Below are 21258 nucleotides of genomic sequence, written 5' to 3'. Positions count from 1 at the left end.
TGTTCTTTATGATCAATGCATTGTTGAAGGTTGATGGATCAATGATACCCCATCCCCGTTCCTCAATGGGTCTTGCAATGAGAGACCATTTAACTAGATGATACTTCCTTTGAGATAATGTTCCAACCCAAATGAAATGCCCCATGATGGATTGTATCTTTTGAATTATCTTCTTTGGCAATAGAAAAAGATGCATCCAGTATACCACTAATTTGATATCTGTAATCACTGTACCTGCAATACTATTATGAATGAGAATTGATTTCGGACCATTCATACATAATCTGGATGCCCTTCTCAAGGAAGAAATGATGCAATGAATAACTGTCCATTCAGCAATGGTAGCAGGACCGCTGAAAAGGAGGTCGTCAACGAACATCAAGTGAGTAATATCAATCCTTTTAGAGACTCTAACCCCTGAGATTGTTCCCTGTACTTTTGCATCCCCACTTTCCTGTTGAGGCTGTCAATGACCATGATGAACAACATAGGAGAGAAAGCGCATCCCTGCCTCAAACCCCTTTGTGCTGAGAAAAATTTGAAAAACATTCCATTTATGATAACAACAAAATTCATGATCTTTATGCAAGTCATAATCCATCAAATGTAAGCCACAAGCCAACGTGGTCTTTATGTCCATTTATGATAACAACAAAATTCATGTTCTTTATGCGAGTCATAATCCATCCAATGTAAGCCATAATCCAAAGTGGTCTTTACGTAAGAGTACTGGTTGCTTGTGCTGGATTGAAAAGAGCAAACAATATTATGTTGTGTATATTTTTGTGGGTAAATTTTTCATTCAATTTATTATTCATACAATTATATATATATATATTTTCATAACTCATCCAAACTTGTTAATTGACTTTTTAATGCTTTATAATTGTATTCATGCAATTTAACTGTGTATGATCGTTGACAGCGTATATCAAATTGAATCTTATATTCTTTATAATTATTATTCATGCAATTTTAATTTATGGAAGCATTGCCAGCTCATATCAAATGTCTGAAATCTAGATCTTCAATGTTATAATACTTCTCTATTAAGTGATTTACGTGTTTCTGAGAAGTTTCTCTAGTCATTACCTTTCTAATTATTTCTTAATAAATTTAAGACCATCACAGAGACGCGTTCAACAAAGGATTTTATCGAGGAATTTTTGTTAATATTGTTGATTTTCTAGGTCATGTTCTAGAATTAAGTTTTTCTAGAGCACTTGTTGCTCGTGCTGGATTAAAAAGAGTGGCACAAGCAACATTCCACGTGGAGAATCTTAACACCAGATTTATTCTTAGCACCAGATCTATTATTTCATGTCAGTTCAACAAGAAAATGCAGTCGCCCACATGAAAACAATCTACAAAAATTGCAAAACAAATTGAAAAACTATGGAAGATGAGTGTTGGCTTACCAGGAATGGCAGGTGAAATCCTGGTGGGGAATCCAGCAGCACAGTTGTGGCAGTGAACTTTACTCGTGACATAAAAGTTATAGTAAGAAGGTAAAAAGTGGCTGGAATCCGGGCAAAAAAATTTCAAAAAAACTTGTAGAAACAGTGTTTGAATCATGTTTTTGATGGTAGAAATGGATTTAGCACCATCAAAAACATATCAGACACCTAAAATTTTGAAGTTTAACAATTATAATTTAGATTTACAAAAATACTTGTCATATTTTCTCTGAATATGTCTAGAATTTCTATAACTTTCGGCCTTGTTCCTTGTTGGACTAAGCGAAAAAGGACAATGAAGGCACATAATGCAGAAATGTTGGCCATTGTTCTGACACCCACCTCGTCGAAAGAAGCAACAAATATCAAAACATTGGTTGGATTACGAATGGAAGAAGCAACACAGACCCACAAAGCACCTATGTATGATTCTTGGTCTAAGTGTTGAGCGAAAAGATAAGCTGCATGTGAATTTTCAGAGCGTTTGCAACAATTATAATTTGGATTTACAAAAATCCTTGTCAGATTTTCTCTAAATATGACAGAATTTCTATAATTTTCTGGGCAACTCCTCAACCTCCTTGTCAGATTTTCTTTAAATATAATCAAAATTTCCATAACTTTTGGAGCAACTTCTCCAGCTATTATGCGAAAAAAGACAATGAAGGCAAATAATGCAGAAATGTTGGCCATCGTTCTGACACCCACCTCGTCGAAAGAATCGACAAATATCAAAACATTGGTTGGATTACGAATGGAAGAAGCAACAGGGACCCACAAAGCACCTATGTATGATTCTTGGTCTAAGTGTTGAGCGAAAAGATAAGCTGCATGTGAAGTTTCAGAGCGTTTCCAATTACAATGGAGCGTACACTGTAATTAAATCCATTTGCACGACGTTTTTTATTTCTGACGTCTTGCCTGGGGCCAGGGGTTAAATTTGACGGGTGACCCTACCCGTCAAGGAATTTTTTTATGACGTTTTTATTTTTAAACTGCCCATCATATGACTTTTAAAATTTATTTGTACAAGTTTCATCTAATTTCAAATTGTACAATAAAAGAACAATAGTTGTGAAATAATTTTCAAACCAAAAACATGAAATAAGAATCTCATCAACTAATTTATCTGGAAAGTTTTCCAAGTCGCTGTGATGTTGAAAATATGTTAGAAAACATATAAATAATTAGGAAAACTAAATATATTATCAAAGTGAAAAACTTGGAATTCTTAATTATAAACCCATATCTCTACCATAATCATTCATGAGGATTTGGAAAACCCAAACAATATATTGGGGTTTTGAAAACCCAAATACTAACCTGACAATAACTAAATATAAGATTCTGTTATATCCTATAATTACTTAAGATAGAGACATTGATCAAAATTAAAATTATGCCCACACATGAAGAAATGTCTTGAAGACCCATGAAAACCTACTCTAAGAATGAGAGAGGGATAACTTGAGTATAATTGGTTATTTGGTCAAACCATCTTTGACCATTGCAAGCCTGGTATTATGTCGAAAAGGGTTTCTTCGACGATAAAAGCCCTCAATAGAAACCCTATATCAAAAATGCAAAAGAAAACCCTCACATTATTATTATTGGAAAACCTTGATAGAATGTTACAGGGAGATAATTATTTTAACTAAAATTCTAATGTATCAATTCTGGACATGCGTACTTGCGGTGAGAAAGGTATGAGAGGGAGCAGAACTCTAAATTTCTTTAAAGAATTAAACCTTAAGCAATTGTTGCCTCGGCAAGAGATTTTTGACAGAACCCGTAAAAGAATATAATGAATAAGGGATTCTATTGTAGATATTCCTTGAAGGATATGTAAAACCCAAAGAATGTAGGCAAACTTCTATTCCTTCAATCAAATGATAAGTCAAATGTGAAACTAAAAACGCCTCAACAGAAATAGTTAACAGAGAAACCATGAATTACTTGAAGCCTGCGGCTTGAAAGGTTACGGATGATAAAGTTCGAGTAGACTTGACGTGGGTACATACAATGCTTTCGTAGTACCAAAAAGAAAATTATATGCAACTTAAACAATTATTTATGTAATGGATACATTGTGATGGGGCAACGATGGTTCAAGTCTCATTTTCTTTCAAAATATATATAAAGAAAAATTATAAAAAAAAATTAAAACTTTTAATTTTTATACATGCCCGTCAATCTGACGGTTTTGAAAATGAATGGCAAGTTCCGCATGACGTGGAGGTTCAAAAGTAAAACGTATTTTACTGGTAAAAATGCAAAATACGTCCATACGGACGTCAAATTTAACCCCTGCCTGGGGCTCTGTAGCTCGTCAAATTTAACCCCTGCCTGGGGCTCTGTAGCTCTGGTGACTTTTAGAAATTTGAAAAAAGATTGAATTACAATAGCAAACTAATTCACCATTGTGAAAACTATATATCACTGCTAAGGCAGTAATAACAATAGGGAAGTAATATATCAACATTTATTAAAATCTATTTGGATTTTATTTGTATATATATTTTAATTATGCATTTTTTTCATCTGACATATTATAAAATCATTATAATTTGTCAAATTTAATCTATAATATATTTAATTTTATTATCGTGGGTGTAGGTGTTTTTTAAATTTCAATGTAAAGGAGAATGCATAATTTCATATTTTTTATTATTAAAATTATCAAAACAAAAAAGTTGATATGCTTGATTAATTTCTTTTAAATTGTTAAATTATCAATATTTGTTTGTTTGTAGGATTAATAATTAAAAAGGTTTGATCAAGTTTTTTACTTGCGAAAACAAGGGCTTTATGGAGAGATATGTTGATCGATAGATTTTCTTTAACCATGTAAGAAGCTCAATCAAGGGTTTATTAAACTCTTGATTGAACTATTTCTAATTTTACCTAAAGTGCTTGATTTAGAATTTTAAGTTAGTCTTTTAAGTTTTTTTTCGAGTTATTAAGGGCCTAAAAAATAGAGTTTTAGCTATTTTACCTAAAGTGACCGATTTAGAATTTTAAGCTAGTCTTTTAAGTTCTCCATCGAGTTGTTGAGGGCCTCTCTTTCTTTCTCTGCAACACCATCTTATAGCATGACTAACTTAAGAGAATATTTGTCTTTAGGTGGCAGAGTTGATCACATTAGATTCATGCAGGAATCCATCCTCTATCCAATGGAATATGAGTTTGATATTTCAAATTCATATGATATTTTTCATCTAATTTCTTTTAAACCTTATGCTTGAAATTTTTTTGGACAGCTTCAAAGGGGCTAAATGAAAAATATGTGACATAAAAATATACAAAACTAAAAAATTTCAAAAAATTGCATCAACTTCATTTTTTAAATTTATTTAAATAGTAGAAAATAATCGTGCACGAACAGGTGTTTGAAAAATGCAATTCAATATTAATTTTCCACTCGAAAAATAATAAAAAAAGATAATAATGCATAAAAACATATAGTTTCAAAATGCATAAATTAGTGCTCTTTATGTGTGTGTGTATAACATTTAGACTAATTTATTAGACACGAACACACACATGCATGTTAAGATGTGCGAAAAATTACAAGGATAATCATTTAATTTAATGGAAAATTGACAAATTATATATTTTTTTGCAAAAAAATATCATTAGGACAATAACATAATTCTCCACAAATTGTAATTTTACTCAAAAACAAAATTCACAAAGTTTATATGAAATTTGAGGGCTTCAATTTGATAAAAAGAGTAAAATTTTGAAATTTCATCACTAGATTTGACCCAAAAGTGTAAACCGTCTTTTACATCTTCACCCAAAATTTATTAATTAAAAAAAATGTCATATGAAATGAGTTATGATATTTTGGGCATGTGGTATTGATAAAGTGGTTTTGAATCTTTGTTTTGAAGATAAATAATGTTTAACTTATGTATTAATTATTTTTATCATTAATAATTAGTTTAACGGCTTGAGATGTATGATGAAGTCAGTGTTTTGTTGTTTATTATGATTCGTGCCTATCGACATTTATGTTTATTACGATTGGTGCCTATCGACATTTACCAACGATTTAATTTATATGGTTGATCTAGTTAAAAATATGTCATACGGACAAGTGTCATATAAAATGAGTTATGTTTTTTGGACATGTGGTATTTATAAGTCATAGTATTGGCCCGTGCTATTATAACAAAGCCTATTCACAAATTAAGAATTACTATGATAAAGTGGGGTGAATATCCATGGTTAAGAATTATGTTAGATGTTTTTTAAAAATGTATATATATTTAACCTATATATTATTTTTTCATTAATAATACTAATAATTATTTTAAATAACCTTATAATTTAGTTTTAATACTTATGAATTTTAAATTTTAGAAACTTTAAATGTATGATAAAGTAAGTATTTTTATGCTTATTATGGATTGATGCCTATTAACATTTACCGACTATTTAATTTATATGCCTATGCTAGTTTATAGATATATGTGTTGGTGTTAATAATATTTTTGTTTCTAAATAATTTTATATTAATAAAATTTCACTTTTCAATGATACTACTTATTTTCATATATATATATATATATATATATATATATATATATATATATATATATATATATATATATTCTTCCCAATTAATGTATAATCATTTACAATAATTTTTTAATAATATAATTGAAATATGATTTTTAACAAACCTATATTTATTTACCTATACCCCCTACAAACACATATTAAATAATATGCAATTAATATAATAAACTAGGTCTATATTCAAGAAAAAAAAAATCAGTAAAATTACAGTCATGAATATTTGATCAACATGTTTAGAACCACTCAATGTGGTTTATCATCAAGACTAAGATGAATATTGTACATCAAATTCAAATATAATTACAAATTCTACTTAGATATACCACTCTAGCAACAAATCATATCTTCGTTTTAACATGGATACCGACTCTTCATCTTTATCTGATGGGAATAAGTGTGTGATATTGTAGGTTTGCAATTGTTGGGTGGATTACTTATTCTTTCAATTTTATTTATTTATTTATTTATTTTTATCTTGTCAAATTTTTTAATTGTTAAAGTAGGGCTCAAGAGTTCTTTCAAGTTGTCATGCAAAGTGTATCATGCAAGTTACATGCTCCCTTCTAACATTGGTTGTCTAATGTGCAATGCAGTAAAATAAAGGAAAACACTAATAAGGTATCAAGAGCTATGGCATTGTCCTCTTGTTTAAACTAAAATAAAATCGCTCAACAAGGGATCAAGAACTACAACTATGTCCTCTTGTTTAAACTTAGAGAAAACCACTCAACAAGTGATCAAGAGTTATGACTATATGTTCTTATATTTGTTTTGAAAATAAATCACTCAACATCAAATCAAAAGCTACAACTATATCTTGTGTTTGAACTCAATGGAAATGGTAGAATTGATAGAAATAATAGCATAGAAATTAAACACAATCTTGGTTTTAACTAATAACACAAATCAATGACTATTTAAATAAAAATAAATTAACTTAATTATTTAAAATAACTATCAAACTAGCTATACTAACTAATGTAACACTTGCTTTTAGGAGTGGACCCTATCTTGCTATAACAATGTTGTTAGAACACTTTCAGAAGGTACAATATAAACTTATACAATGCATATGTTGATCAAAGAAAGATATTAAGATACAATACAATTATCATTTCCTCCCTATTATGGAGGACTAGATGTTTATACAATTTATTAACTACCTATCCTTAGAAAACTATGCTAAGAATAGGCTAGAAATTCTATTGATTCTCAAGCCATTCTATCTAACAATTAACTAGGAAATAAGTTACTGACATCTATATAAAAATAACCGAGATAATACATTGGCTTCATTTATTTCTTATTGTCTAGACTAGATATTACAACCAAATAAATTGGCATGACCATCTTCATAATGGTTGCAACTTTTTTCACGTGAAACAAATCAGATTCGTTATATTTATTGATTAGAGACTTAGATTAGCATGACTATTTTCATCAATAAAATCAATTGTAAGGAAAATAGTTGTATTCTTTAGATTCAGGAGGAATAAGAGATTGCAACTATGTCATGACCTGATTTGAGTGGCAACATTGTGAAAAAACAAGAACAATATGGTATGAACAAAATAATATCTTAACATACATCATTCATCATTCTTGTGAGTAAGTAAATAAAAAAGGGCATATATCTCTGAATACACAAGTATAATTCAATAAAATAACATAAAATAACATGAAATTTTAGAGAAGTATACTTGAGAGGGAATACAACAATAAAAATAATACTAAATTCAAAATGGTAATATTTTTATTTTTAAAATAAAACTTTTCCCCGAAAAATAAAATAAATTTTTTATTTATAAATTTTACATTAATAAAATTTGCTAATTTATTATATTACATATTCCATTGTTAATATTCTTGAAATGCAATGTAATATTAAATGGAAATGCACGCGTTCGATTGTAAGTTACAATCATTATTCAGAAACTTATGAGTCCTGCCATAGTGTTATCTTTAACAAAGATATATTTATTTATAGGACACTTTCACCCATCTTCATTTAAATCACAAGTTCATCTTTAAACGACTTATTAGGAGACTTATTGGTACTCCCATAGTGTAAACTTCAACAAAGATACATTTATTTACAAGATAATTCCACTTATTTGCTTTTATATCATAAATTCATCTTTAAGTAAATATAAGTATTTAAAATATATAATATATTTGTTACGAATTTTTATTTTTTATTTTTATTTATTTATTTTTAACTGGGTGGGAAAATTTATCATAATTTAGTTGTCAAAACTAGTGGTGAGGCCAACTATTTCTCGCTGTTATCCACGAATATAGGCTGGCTCATCACCGTTATTCAAGGAAAACGACGCCACCTGGAATAAGTCGTTGGTGGTCTATACGTGGGAAGGCTTTCACTCCTGCTAGATGCCTCTGGGCCTTGGGCCGTTAACTTGTTTCCTTACGTCCGAGGAAGACAAGCTCTTAGCCAAACAAAAGCAATTTTAGGGCATACTCTAGCACTATCAAATATTTAATTTTGAAGAAGCAACTTTAATGATAATTACAAATTCAAATTATATTTTAATTAGGATAATTTTCTTTTTTTAATTAAGATAAATTTTGTTATACAATACCTTTAATTAGATTTTAATATATATTATTTTAATATGAATAATTGATATATTAAATCTGAAGAACAATACAACAACTAATTATGGAGAAAACATGATTTTAGCAATTATAGAAGAAGCTCAAAATATTTCCATTACTTAAGCCAATGTTTATACATTCTTATGAGCAAATGCTCGTCTCAATCATTTCCTATATTCTTTCGACTGATTCTACATTCTCTCCACAAATATTTCAACTAAAAAATTATTTATCTAAATAAATCTTTGAGACATAACAATAGCAACAAACATATAACAATTCATAAAAATCATAATAATTCTAGGATACTCCAAATGTTTGTTATTCTAACATTTCTCCACCATAATGATCATGGAGATATTTCAAGATCATCTTTAAACTTACAAAACTTTTCCTTTGGTAGTGATTTGGTGAAGATATCTGCAAGTTGATCCTCTATTCTACAATACATTATCTTGATCTCACCTTGTTGAATTAGATCTCGAACAAAATGGTAGTGGATATCAATATGTTTTGTCTTGTTATGAAAAGTTGGATTCTTCGTCAATTTAATAGCACTTTGATTATCACAAATGAAATAAGTAGGTTGTTCCCACTACTCATGCAGTTCTACCAAAATTATTCTTAACTATACAACCTGACAATATGTTGTTGTTGTTGCTTTATATTCTACTTTAGCTGCGGAGAGAGGAACTATAGGTTGTTTCTAAATACTCCAAGCAACTGTTATTGAAACCATGTTAATAAATATCTTGAAGTCAATTTCTTGTCATCCATGTAACCTACCAAATTTGGATATGTATAACCAATCAACCTAAAATCCTTTGTTGATTTGTATACTAAGCCATAACCAATTATACCATGTAGATATCTCAAAATCCTCCTAGCTTCCTTCCAATGTAATTCCTTGGGTTTTGACCTAAACCTAGATACCATATTGACTACAAAAGTTGATCCTGGACCTTTTCTTCGGTGATGTTAAACAAAATTGCTTAAAGAGTATGAAAATACCATAAATGAAACATCCAAAAAGAAACAACAAAAAATGAAGATATTATATATAAGGCACCAAGATTTGTTAATAGAGTTCACCCACAATGTATGAGTTATGTCTCCAGGTCTTGTCAAAGTGGAGAGGCCTCTATTTTATCTCAGAAAAATGAAAGGAAAGTACATGACAAAATACATGGTAATACCTCACTTATGGTAATGACATAAATTTTCACTGCTCAGATCCCAATTTCGACTACACAAGTAGATTCCTTGTGAAATTATGAGAAACATGAGTATAAACTTGACCAAGTTTTGTAAATTTCACCGCTGGGTTCCTTAAAAAATATTCAAGGTTCTATAATAGTCAAAATATTATAGGAATATTCTTGTATAATATTCCCTAGAATATACCAAGATTTTGTCTCAAAAAATGTTCCAAGGGCAGATCTCGACCTCCGGGTGTTGGTTTTTGTTGTGCAGTTGATGTAGCCTAAGCCGCACATACCCACAATATGCAAATAAAATTGCATGTCACGCTATGTCCCAGGAATTCCCAAATTCCATACTTAGGGAAACCTTCCTTAACCCAAGGTTTAACTTTCCTTAATTAAATGCTTAGGCGGAAACTATTTAATCACACGTTAATCAGATTATACCTGTGGATTTTCTTACCGTCTGATCCACAACAAACTTGGCCAATCACCATCAACTGCGTGTCACACAACTGACGTATTTATTTCAACACTTGACTTTTGTGCTCCAAATTTCCACCGTCGATCTGTCTCGCTTGATCCAACGGCTATCGCGTCACCTGCTCGCCAACTAGCTTGGCCGATCTCCACCATTGATCAATCCCGCTCGATCCAACGGCTATCACGCAATCTTGCATGAATTCATGCACGACTGATATCGGGTCGAGAGCGTGCGAGAAAAGTGGTTTTCTCATGCTACATGTCAACCCCTCAGGTTAATCACGTGAAATCATAAAATACCATTTACAACTTTTAGGGCACGCGAGATATTGCTTACCACATACGAAGACTGCTCCATCATTCTACACGTTTTCCACTCTTCTATTGACACATGCCTTGATGTGATCCATCCATCTATTAACTTAATCTCCCGCGATAAGATATCCGCCGCTCATCTTCCATTAATCTTGTTCATTGATCCGACTGATCCAACGGTTCCTATGCACTGTTGCTTCATTACTTCTACCTTTCACTAATTTCGACCTTCAATTGCTCTTCCACTTGACTCCTTCCTGAACTTTGCTATGCATATTATTTAAATGCTACCACTCCTGAGATTTGATTTGGTTATTCAATCAGACTCCAACACTGTCTGATCATCGCAATACTCCTCTGATCATTGTCCTCTCTCTCAGATTCTTTCTGAATTCCCTACACACTTATGTTATGTAGAATTACTCTAATCCACACATAGTTTATAATTCAATTACTCAATACACACCACACAAACTCAGAAATTGCACTTCTGTATTAATAAATAAATATTTACACAATGAATTCCTTCTTGGCCTGATCATCTATGTCAATGGCCTTTCCTTTCCTGTCCGTAGGCTTATAGTCAAACCCTATCTAATCTTTGAACTCTAATTCTCACTCCAACTAACTGACTCTATCTATGCCTTTTAGGCTTACATTTATACAAAAGGTTCTGTTAACCAATTATGGTTCAGAACCTTAATTTGCTGAACTAAATCTTGAATATCCCCTAAGTCCACTTTTGACTCCACTAATCTCTAAGAATCCTCTCTAGTTCCACAAACCATGAAACCAATTCCTAATCTAAGATTTACAATTGATTTCCAAATCTCTCAATCCCTATGGAATCTTAACTAACCTGATTCTCTCATGTTTTCCTACATTCAAGAGCATTTACAAATATCCTCACAATATCTAATTAATTCCTATTCTAATCACTCAAAACATTAATAATTACACTAATTTGATACATAGGAATCCAACTTCCTTGAAAACACAAGACCCCCCTAAGTTAACTAGAATATAATGAAATTGTTGAGCTGGATGCTCATGCATCAAACTCCCAAGGTTAAAATAATCATGATCTCTTGATCATGTGCTTCCGACCTTCGTCCTCCTGCATCCCATACTTTGTTCTGTAATTTGTCTTTGGTTGTTGTTCTCCAGGTCTCCACACTTTATGTTGCTTTGCCCCACTAGCTATGCTTTCACAATCTGTTGTTGTCTTTCTCTTACTGTCGCTTTCTTCTGAGGCACCTTCATCATCAATCTTATTATTCTTTCAATCTCTATGTCCAATTTATCTTTTGACAGATAATTACTTTTCCGTTTTTTGTTGTACTCTGTCCACTCATCTTCAAACTGTTGTTTATTATCTTCTCTTTGAAGTTGTTGGATTCTTACTACCGCCCTTTCATCCTTACCCTCTTGTGACTTTCCAAACAACCTCTGTTCAATATCTGTAATTTTACTTTCAAAAAATAAATTATCCTCCAATTCCCTTTGTACTTGATTCCTCTCAAATATGTCACTATGATGTTCATCAATTCCAGCATATTTTCCTTCCTCTTCTTTGACAACCCTCAGTAATTGTCCTTCACTTCCTTCACTAATTTTAGCAATCAATTTAACTTCTTCAAGAATGGTATCTTCATGCTTTTCCTCATCAATATGTATGACATGTCAACTTCCAATCTTCTTCAGTTCTAAAACTGACTCTTCAACTTGAAACATGTTTGTCTCATTTTCATCAAATCTTGTAATCATAAAACAATTATCATAATTAAAAATATAAGGCCTCATTACCTTTTCCCTTTCTGGAAACATCTTAGTATGCTGATATGAGTTTTCCTTTAATTCCTATGTTAACACATCAGTGTGCTGATTTAAACTCTCCTCCATATCATCTGTTTCAATGATATCTCTCTGCTCTGGTTCACAATAATGAACTCCTCCTTCTGTAATGTCAATTTGCTGAACTTTTATTACCATTCTCTTTTCCTAATGATTGTCATTAATGACAATTTATCTGTCTTCCTTTTTCAGCAATTTATCCTAAGTATACATCCTCTGATTTTCCAACTTCCTTCTTTGAAAGTCTAATTTTTTATATAACTCAATAATTTCAATTGGAATAGAATTTGAAAATTTCACATAATTTTCCATACCTTCCTTTGTTATTGACCAATCATCAGATGTCCTTTCTCCCTTTGCTAAATCTTTTGCATAGTCTTCTTCTTTCGTAACATCTTTGATCAATAGATGTCCTTCTTCTTCCTTCAATTCTATGATTGTATTTTCTTTGTCTTGAGACAAATTTGCCACCCCTCCTTCTTCAATACACTTTTCCTTGCTATCTCTCTGTAAACCTTCTTCAAGAGCTATCCTTGGCCCATAATCTGCATTAATATTCTCCTACATTTGTTCTCCATCAATAACATTAATCAAATTCATTAGATTACCTCTCTGAGACAATATTCCTTCATTCTTCATCAGAATAAGATCCTGATCTTCCATCTCTATGACAACTTTAAATGACTTTCTTCTCTCATTAAGTAACTCATCTGTCAACTCTTTCTGCTGTAACCAGTCAAATTCTTCCTCTTCTGAGAAAATTTCTTTGTCACCTTTTACTTTAAGATCTTCATCCATCTTGAAGACATCTTCACAAAGTTGCTTTTCTGATGCAATACCTGCAATCATACATAAATTATCAGTTTTAAAAACATAGGACCTTGTGGTCTCACTTGATGCTTTAGTCATCATATCTCCTTGCTGTATTGAATTCTCATAATAATTCATAAGATCTTCCACAGATCTCCAGTCTTCATCTTCACCTAGAACTTCACCCTGTTCTGCTTCACAAATGGAAACTTCCATTATCAACTCAGCTTCTCTGAGTTCTTACACCAACCACTTCACTTGCTTCTGTTGTAGCCTCCTCTGTAACTTAGACCACTTCACTGCCTTTTTCCTCAAGACCCAACCTTGTCTTTGGTTTTCCTCTAGTAGCATCCTTAATAAATTGAGTTGTTCTTTTAATTCCACAATCTCCTTGTCAAGCTCCTCTTGACTCATTCTCTTGCCATTTGCCTTGGCATCCTCCTTCTTCACTTTTCTTCTGTTGTGGTCTTCCTCATAACCTCTGTTATCTCTGTTATGACTATCAGTAGTCATCTCGTTCTCTATCTTCATGAGTTCTTCACTCACTTACTATGAGCTGCATTAAATCCTCTGCAATAGCAAGTCCTCCACGATGCCACTTACCTCACCAAGCTCTCCTCTGTACTTGGTCTTTTGGCAAGCACTTGGTTCTCTATTATCTCGAATCTCTTTGAGCACTTCTCTCTGCTCCTTCTAGGCTTCAACTCATCTACACCTTTTAAGAACACAACTGTCCTCTTGTATTTCAATCACAATGAAATACTAGGTTCTGGCCACCTCTTCTTTCACTCAGAAATTCTTACCAGCTTTCTTCATCCCTTAGCAATTCTACCCACATCCTCTGTGGAATTGCCTTTATGATCTTTCCATGAACTGTAACAAAACCTCTGCAGTATCAAGTCCCTCTTGCTACATGATACCTCACTAAGCTTCTCTCCTCCGAGCTCAGTCTTTGGGCATTTCTCTGGTTCTCTCTGTTGAGATTACAACAAGATGATGGAGCTTAGTGAAAAGAGTCGCCTTCACTAAGTGGGCCCGCAGGCTATTTTTGGCACAAGTCTATTTTTAGAATATGTCTATTTTTAGACATATGGATCATGTCTATGGATTGCAGGTTGTTGTTTATGGATGATTGATCAAGTTGGGAAAAAATAGGTGGACTTCTATTTTTGATGAAAGTGTGAGTGATCAAAGTCAAAAATAGAAAAGTCAAATATTATTATCTCACAATAATATTTGGACTATAAACTTAATCTTATTCTCTTGGAGCACTTCAGTTTGAGCTACAGAGGTGGCACATGCAGCTGTCAGAAGGAAATACGCTTTTCTTATGAGTCAGTTGAGTTGTTGCATGCATGACTTCAGTTAGAACTCAATCAGTTGAGTTTGGTGGAGTTGATTGTGGAGTTGATGGAGTTGTGTTCAGTTTAGCTTTGTTAAACTGGTTGTATTTAGTCTAACTGGCAAATAGACTAGAGATGAGTTGGGTGAATTAGTTATTAATTAATTCACAAGTTATTAACTCATAATACAACTAATGAATACATCAGTTAACTCAGTTTCATGTCAGTGCATGTTCAGTTCAACAGGGACAGGTGGTAGAGAATCAGATTGCTATCAGTTGTGACTATAGTTGTGCACTAGATCTTGCACAATTAAGGGATTGAGTATGCCAATGAGTTTGCCCATGTATTTGCCCACATTATAGCTTGTGCTCACGTCCAAAAAAGTGTGAGTGACTATTTTGCAGGTGAAAAACGAGTTTGGTAAGCCATTCTCATCAGTTCTTGAGCAGGTATTAAGCAGTGGAGGCAGGCAAGCAGTGGAAGAGATTTGGAGATCAGATCTGAGTTGTATTGTGTGTAACAGAGGTGGAGATACTTGTGAGAAGTATTATGTTGTGTAATGTTACATGACTCAATCATTAATATACATATAGTGTGGGGTTTTTAGTGAGATGCTTTCCCCGGTATACATACTGTGTTAATGTGTGAATGCTCTTGATGTTTTATTGTTATTGATGCTGCTATTGTTGATCAACGTAGAGGAGCTTATGTGTTGTGTATGGTTTCCGCAATAGTACATGATCAGGATAATCTCTGTTGAATATGTGTTAAATTATTCAAAATTTCTACATGGTATTAGAGCGAGCTAGATAATTGTAGAAAAAGTTTCTACATGGTATCAGAGCTGTTGATCATTAGATCTACATTCTATTTCTTCAGGCAGAGTCTGTAATTGGGCCAGGTAGCCTCTGGATTCATCCTTCCTTTAGAAGGTGAGATATCCGGTGAATGCCCATACAGTCAATCTCTCTACGAGAAATATTGTGTTCTCACAAATCTTAGATCGGAAGCGGTTGAGTTGGTAGCTGGTGGAAATTCGAATTTGCAGCAGTGTTGTTGAAAATGTCTTTCAACGGATTGCAAATGTTATTCCAAAGCAAGAGCGACCTGGCGCTCAAGGATAAACTCAGAAACAATAAAGGTGAGAATGGATCTTCATAAAATGTATCTGATGAAGAGAATTGCGCTTTGGCTGCCAAAGCAAGGAAGGGGAAGAACAAGAAAGCTTCTCATTCCGGTGTGAAAGGCAAGAAGCAGGATATGTCCAAGGTGAAGTGTTTTCACTGTCACCAGCACATACACTATGCCACAAATTGTCCGCAGAAGAAGAAGAACAAGCAAGCTGCTGGATCTGCAGGGGGAGAGGCCTTAGCTTCTTAGTTTGAGCTTGATTTTTCATTGATCGCATGCTTGGTTTCAAGTGTGATGGGATCAGTGTGGTTCTTGGATAGTGGTGCGTCTTTTCACATGACGGGAGATAGAGATTTGTTCTCTGATCTGGAGGACAAGGATCTTGGAGTGCATATCGAGATGGGCGATGATGGTAGATACAGTGCGACCGGTATCGGTACCATTTCCTTTGAGAGGGAGTCTGGTAAACCCTTTGTATTGAAGGAAGTCATGCATGTTCCAGGATTGAAGAAGAATCTCATCTCAGTGGCGATGTTAGAAGACAAGGGGTATGATGTTGTTTTCAGCGAGGGAAAGGCCTTCCTGCGCAGCAAGACAACTGGTGAGACCCGGAAGATAGGGGTTCGAGTGAGGAACCTTTATCAGTTGCATGTAGATGGATGCGCAGCAATGGCAGGCAAGGCAGAAGGATTGGTGAGTCGGGATGATGGCGAGTTGTGGCACAGGAGATTGGGTCACCTTCACCATGGAGCCTTGAAGATACTGCAGCATATCACTCAGGGCTTCCTAAAGGCACACTTGTGCAGTCAGATCAGTGCAAGGGGTGTACTTTGGGGAAGTTTGTGAAAGCCACCTTTCACGAGAAGGATAGTCTCGCCACGACGATCCTTGAGAGAATTCACACAAACGTGTGTGGACCTTTCTCAGTTGCTTCGACAGCAAAACACAGGTATTATGCGATTTTTGTTGATGATTTCTCTCGTAAGTGTTGGATCTTCTTCATGCAGAAGAAGAGCGAGACATATTCAAAGTTCTGTGAATTCAAAGCACTAGTCGAGAAGGAGTCGGGGAAGAAGGTGAAGGCTCTTAGGAGCGATAATGGTGGTGAATACATCTCGGACGAGTTCAAGGATTTCTGCAAGACAGAAGGGATTCGTAGAGAGCTCATAGCTCCCCATAACCCACAGCAGAACGGGGTAGCTGAGTGAAAGAACAGAACGATTGTGGGTGCTGCATGGGCAATGTTGCATGATCATGACCTACCCCTTCACTTGTGGGCGGAAGCATGCAATACAACAGTTTATGTGCAGAACCGTTGTCCTCATAGGATACTTGGCATGAGTACACCCGAGGAGGCTTATTCTGGTAAGAAGCCTGATCTTTCTCATTTGATGATTTTTGGTGCTAACGTTTACATGCATGTGACAAAGGATGCCAGGAAGAAGTTGGAGCCGACCACAGAGGTTGGGATATTTGTGGGGTACACTAATACGCCCCACAACTATCGTGTGTATTTGCCAGACAGTGGTAAAACTGTTGTGCGACGGGATATAAAATTTCAGGAGGAGAAAACCATGAAGTGTTCGCTTGAGAGGGAGCTACACTTGCATGCAGATGAGGAGCTATTAGTTCCTAAGGATGAGCTTCAGGACGTGGATCAGCCACAGGACGAGGTTCATGGAGTGGAAGAGACCACTCATGCAACGCCAACCATCAAAGGGCGAAAGTGCTTGACAGAAGCTGAGTGACTGGCTCAAGATGTAGAGAAAGTTGTAGGACCACCTACAACCCAACGCAAGCAGAGACAGTCACCTGATCGGTACACTGGATACATGGCTCTTATGAGCAAGTGTGTTGTGACTGAGCCATCCTCTTTCGAGGAAGCTGTGGAGGATCCTGCATGGGTAGACGCCATGGTGGAAGAGTATGATTCTATTGTCAGAAACAGTGCATGGGAGATTGTTCCTAGACTGGAAGGGAAATCAGTGGTGGGTTCGAGATGGATCTACAAAGTTAAGCAGACAGCTGACGGGAGTGTGGAGAAGTATAAGGCAAGATTTGTTGCCCGAGGCTTTTCACAGATTGAGGGGATCGATTATGAGGAGACCTTTGCACCTGTCGCAAGGTATTCTTCCATACGGACGATTCTTGCTCTCTCAGCGCAGATGGGATGGCACATTCATCAGATGGATGTGAAGACTGCGTTCCTCAACGGAGTCATTGAGGAGGAGGTGTACATTGAGCAACCCGAAGGCTTTGAAGTCTTCAGCAGCGAGTCGCATGTGTGCAGGCTCAAGAGAGCGCTGTATGGGTTGAAGCAAGCACCACGTGCTTGGTACACACGGATAGACAGCTATTTCACAGGACTTGGATTCTCCAAGAGCGAGGCGGATCCTAACCTATACCAGATTGTGGTGGAGGGTAAGTTGCTTATCATTGTACTGTATGTTGATGATTTGATTCTAACGGATGATGAGCTGTTGATTGGAAATATGGCAGCGCAGTGGTGGACTGTTTTTTTCTCAGGGCAAGTATGCTCGGGAGATACTGGAGAAGTTCAACATGCATGGCTGCAAGCCTGTTGATACTCCTCTTCCTGGAGGTTGGAGGAAGGAGGGTGCCAATTCGGGAGAAGAAGTGGATGCCACTGTTTATCGACAGTTGGTGGGGTTGCTGATGTATTTGGTCAATACATGACTTGATATATGCTATGCAGTTAACCAGCTTTCACAAGCTATGGTTAAGCCTACCAAGCTCTTCTGGAAGGCGGGCAAGCATGTATTGCGCTACTTGAGAGGCACATCGGGATATGGTTTGTGGTACAGACAGGAGGATGAGGTGAAGCTATGTGGCTTCACAGATGCAGATTGGGCAGGGAGCCCAACAGACAGAAAGAGCACATCAGGAGGGGTCTTCAGTATTGGATCGACAACATTTTCTTGGTATCGCAGGAAACAAAGATCCGTGGCACTCAGTTCAGCGGAGGCCGAGTATATGGCAGCAAGTTTGGCTGCATGCGAGGCTATATGGATGAGGAAGATCCTGGTTGGTTTGTTTGGTTCTCATTTGGATCCTACTGTGATTTACTGTGATAACCAGAGTTGCATTAAACTCTCGGCTAATCATGTATTTCATGATAGATCTAAACATATTGACATCAGGTACCATCATATCAGAGATTGTGTGCAGCGGAGGATCATGTTACTTTCGTACATTCCAACGGAGGATCAGGATGCTGATATTCTGACGAAGGCTCTCACCAGGAGAAAATTCGAGTACCACCGAGGCAGGATAGGGGTTGCTGATAATCCATATCTTGTCAAGAGGGAGTGTTGAGATTGCAACAAGATGATGGAACTTAGTGAAAAGAGTCGCCTTCACTAAGTGGGCCCGCAGGCTATTTTTGGCGCAAGTCTATTTTTAGACTATGTCTATTTTTAGACATATGGATCATGTCTATGGATTGCAGGTTGCTGTTTATGGATGATTAATCAATTTGGGAAAAAATAGATGGACTTCTATTTTTGATGAAAGTGTGAGTGATCACAGTGTGAGTGATCAAAGTCAAAAATAGAAAAGTCAAATATTATTATCTCACAATAATATTTGGACTATAAACTTAATCTTATTCTCTTGGAGCACTTCAGTTTGAGCTACAGAGGTGGCACATGCAGCTGTCAGAAGGAAATACGCTTTTCTTATGAGTCAATTGAGTTGTTGCATGCATGACTTCAGTTAGAACTCAATCAGTTGAGTTTGGTGGAGTTGATTGTGGAGTTGATGGAGTTGTGTTCAGTTTAGCTTTGTTAAACTGGTTGTATTTAGTCTAACTGGCAAATAGACTAGAGATGAGTTGGGTGAATTAGTTATTAATTAATTCACAAGTTATTAACTCATAATACAACTAATGAATACATCAGTTAACTCAGTTGCATGTCAGTGCATGTTCAGTTCAACAGGGGCAGGTGGTAGAGAATCAGATTGCTATCAGTTGTGACTATAGTTGTGCACCAGATCTTGCACAATTAAGGGATTGAGTATGCCAATGAGTTTTCCCACGTATTTGCCCACATTATAGCTTGTGATCACGTCCAACAAAGTGTGAGTGACTATTTTGCAGGTGAAAAACGAGTTTGGTAAGCCATTCTCATCAGTTCTTGAGCAGGTATTAAGCAGTGGAGGCATGCAAGCAGTGGAAGAGATTTGGAGATCAGATCTGAGCTGTATTGTGTGTAACAGAGGTGGAGATACTTGTGAGAAGTATTATGCTGTGTAATTTTACATGACTCAATCATTAATATACAGATAATGTGGGGTTTTTAGCGAGATGCTTTCCCCGTGATACATACTGTGTTAATGTGTGAATGCTCTTGATGTTTTATTGTTATTGATGCTGCTATATTGTTGATCAACGTAGAGGAGCTTATGTATTGTGTATGGTTTCCGCAATAGTACATGATCAGGATAATCTCTGTTGAATATGTGTTAAATTATTCAAAATTTCTACACTCTCCTCTGGAACCAATTGAGCACTCCTTCCTCTAGGTTGTTGCAATCTTCTCACCTTCTTATGCCGCTACCTTCAATACCTCTGCATGATCTTGTTCTACCATTCACTTGCACTTTGAATGGATTGTTCTTTGGTTCCTTTGCATCTGCAAATTCTGCTACACTTTATCTCTGTGTGCCTACTGTTTGTTAGATTTAAAATCTGATCTCCTCTTGCCTGTATACACACCTTCAAAACATAACTCTGTTCTAAATTTCTCAAAGAATTCTTACACCAGAATTTCCTTGTTCAGCTCTGATACCAAATGATGTAGCCTAAGTCGCACATACCCACAATATGCAAATAAAATTGTATGTCACACTATGTCCCAAGAATTCCCAAATTCCACACTTATGGAAACCTTCCTTAACCCAAGGTTTAACTTTCCTTAATTAAATGCTTAAGCAGAAACTATTTAATCACATGTTAATCAGATTATACCCGTGAATTTTCTTACTGTCTGATCCATAACAAACTTGGCCAATCATCGCTAACTGCGTGTCACACAACTGACATATTTATTTCAACCCTTGACTTTTGTGCTTCAAATCTCCACCATCGATCTTTCTCGCTTGATCCAACGACTATCATGTCACCTGCTCACCAACTAGCTTGGTCGATCTCCATCGTTGATCAATCCCGCTCGATCCAACGACTATTGTGCAATCTTGCGTGAATTCATGCACGACCAATATCAGGTCGAGAACGCGCGAGAAAAGTGGTTTTCTCATGCTACATGTCAACCCCTCAGGTTAATAACATGAAATCGTAGAATACCATTTACAACTTTTAGGGCACACGAGATACTTCTTACCACCTACGAAGACCACTCCATCATTCTACACATTTTCCATCCTTCTGTCGACACGTGCCTTGATGTGATCCATCTATCTATTAACTTAATCTCC

The sequence above is a fragment of the Pinus tabuliformis genome, chromosome 5_2, assembly GCF_031772625.1.
Source record: "Pinus tabuliformis cultivar Carrire ecotype Pingquan chromosome 5_2, CPIR1, whole genome shotgun sequence".
Taxonomy (NCBI): Eukaryota; Viridiplantae; Streptophyta; class Pinopsida; order Pinales; family Pinaceae; genus Pinus; species Pinus tabuliformis.
This window is presented reverse-complemented; position numbering follows the sequence as displayed.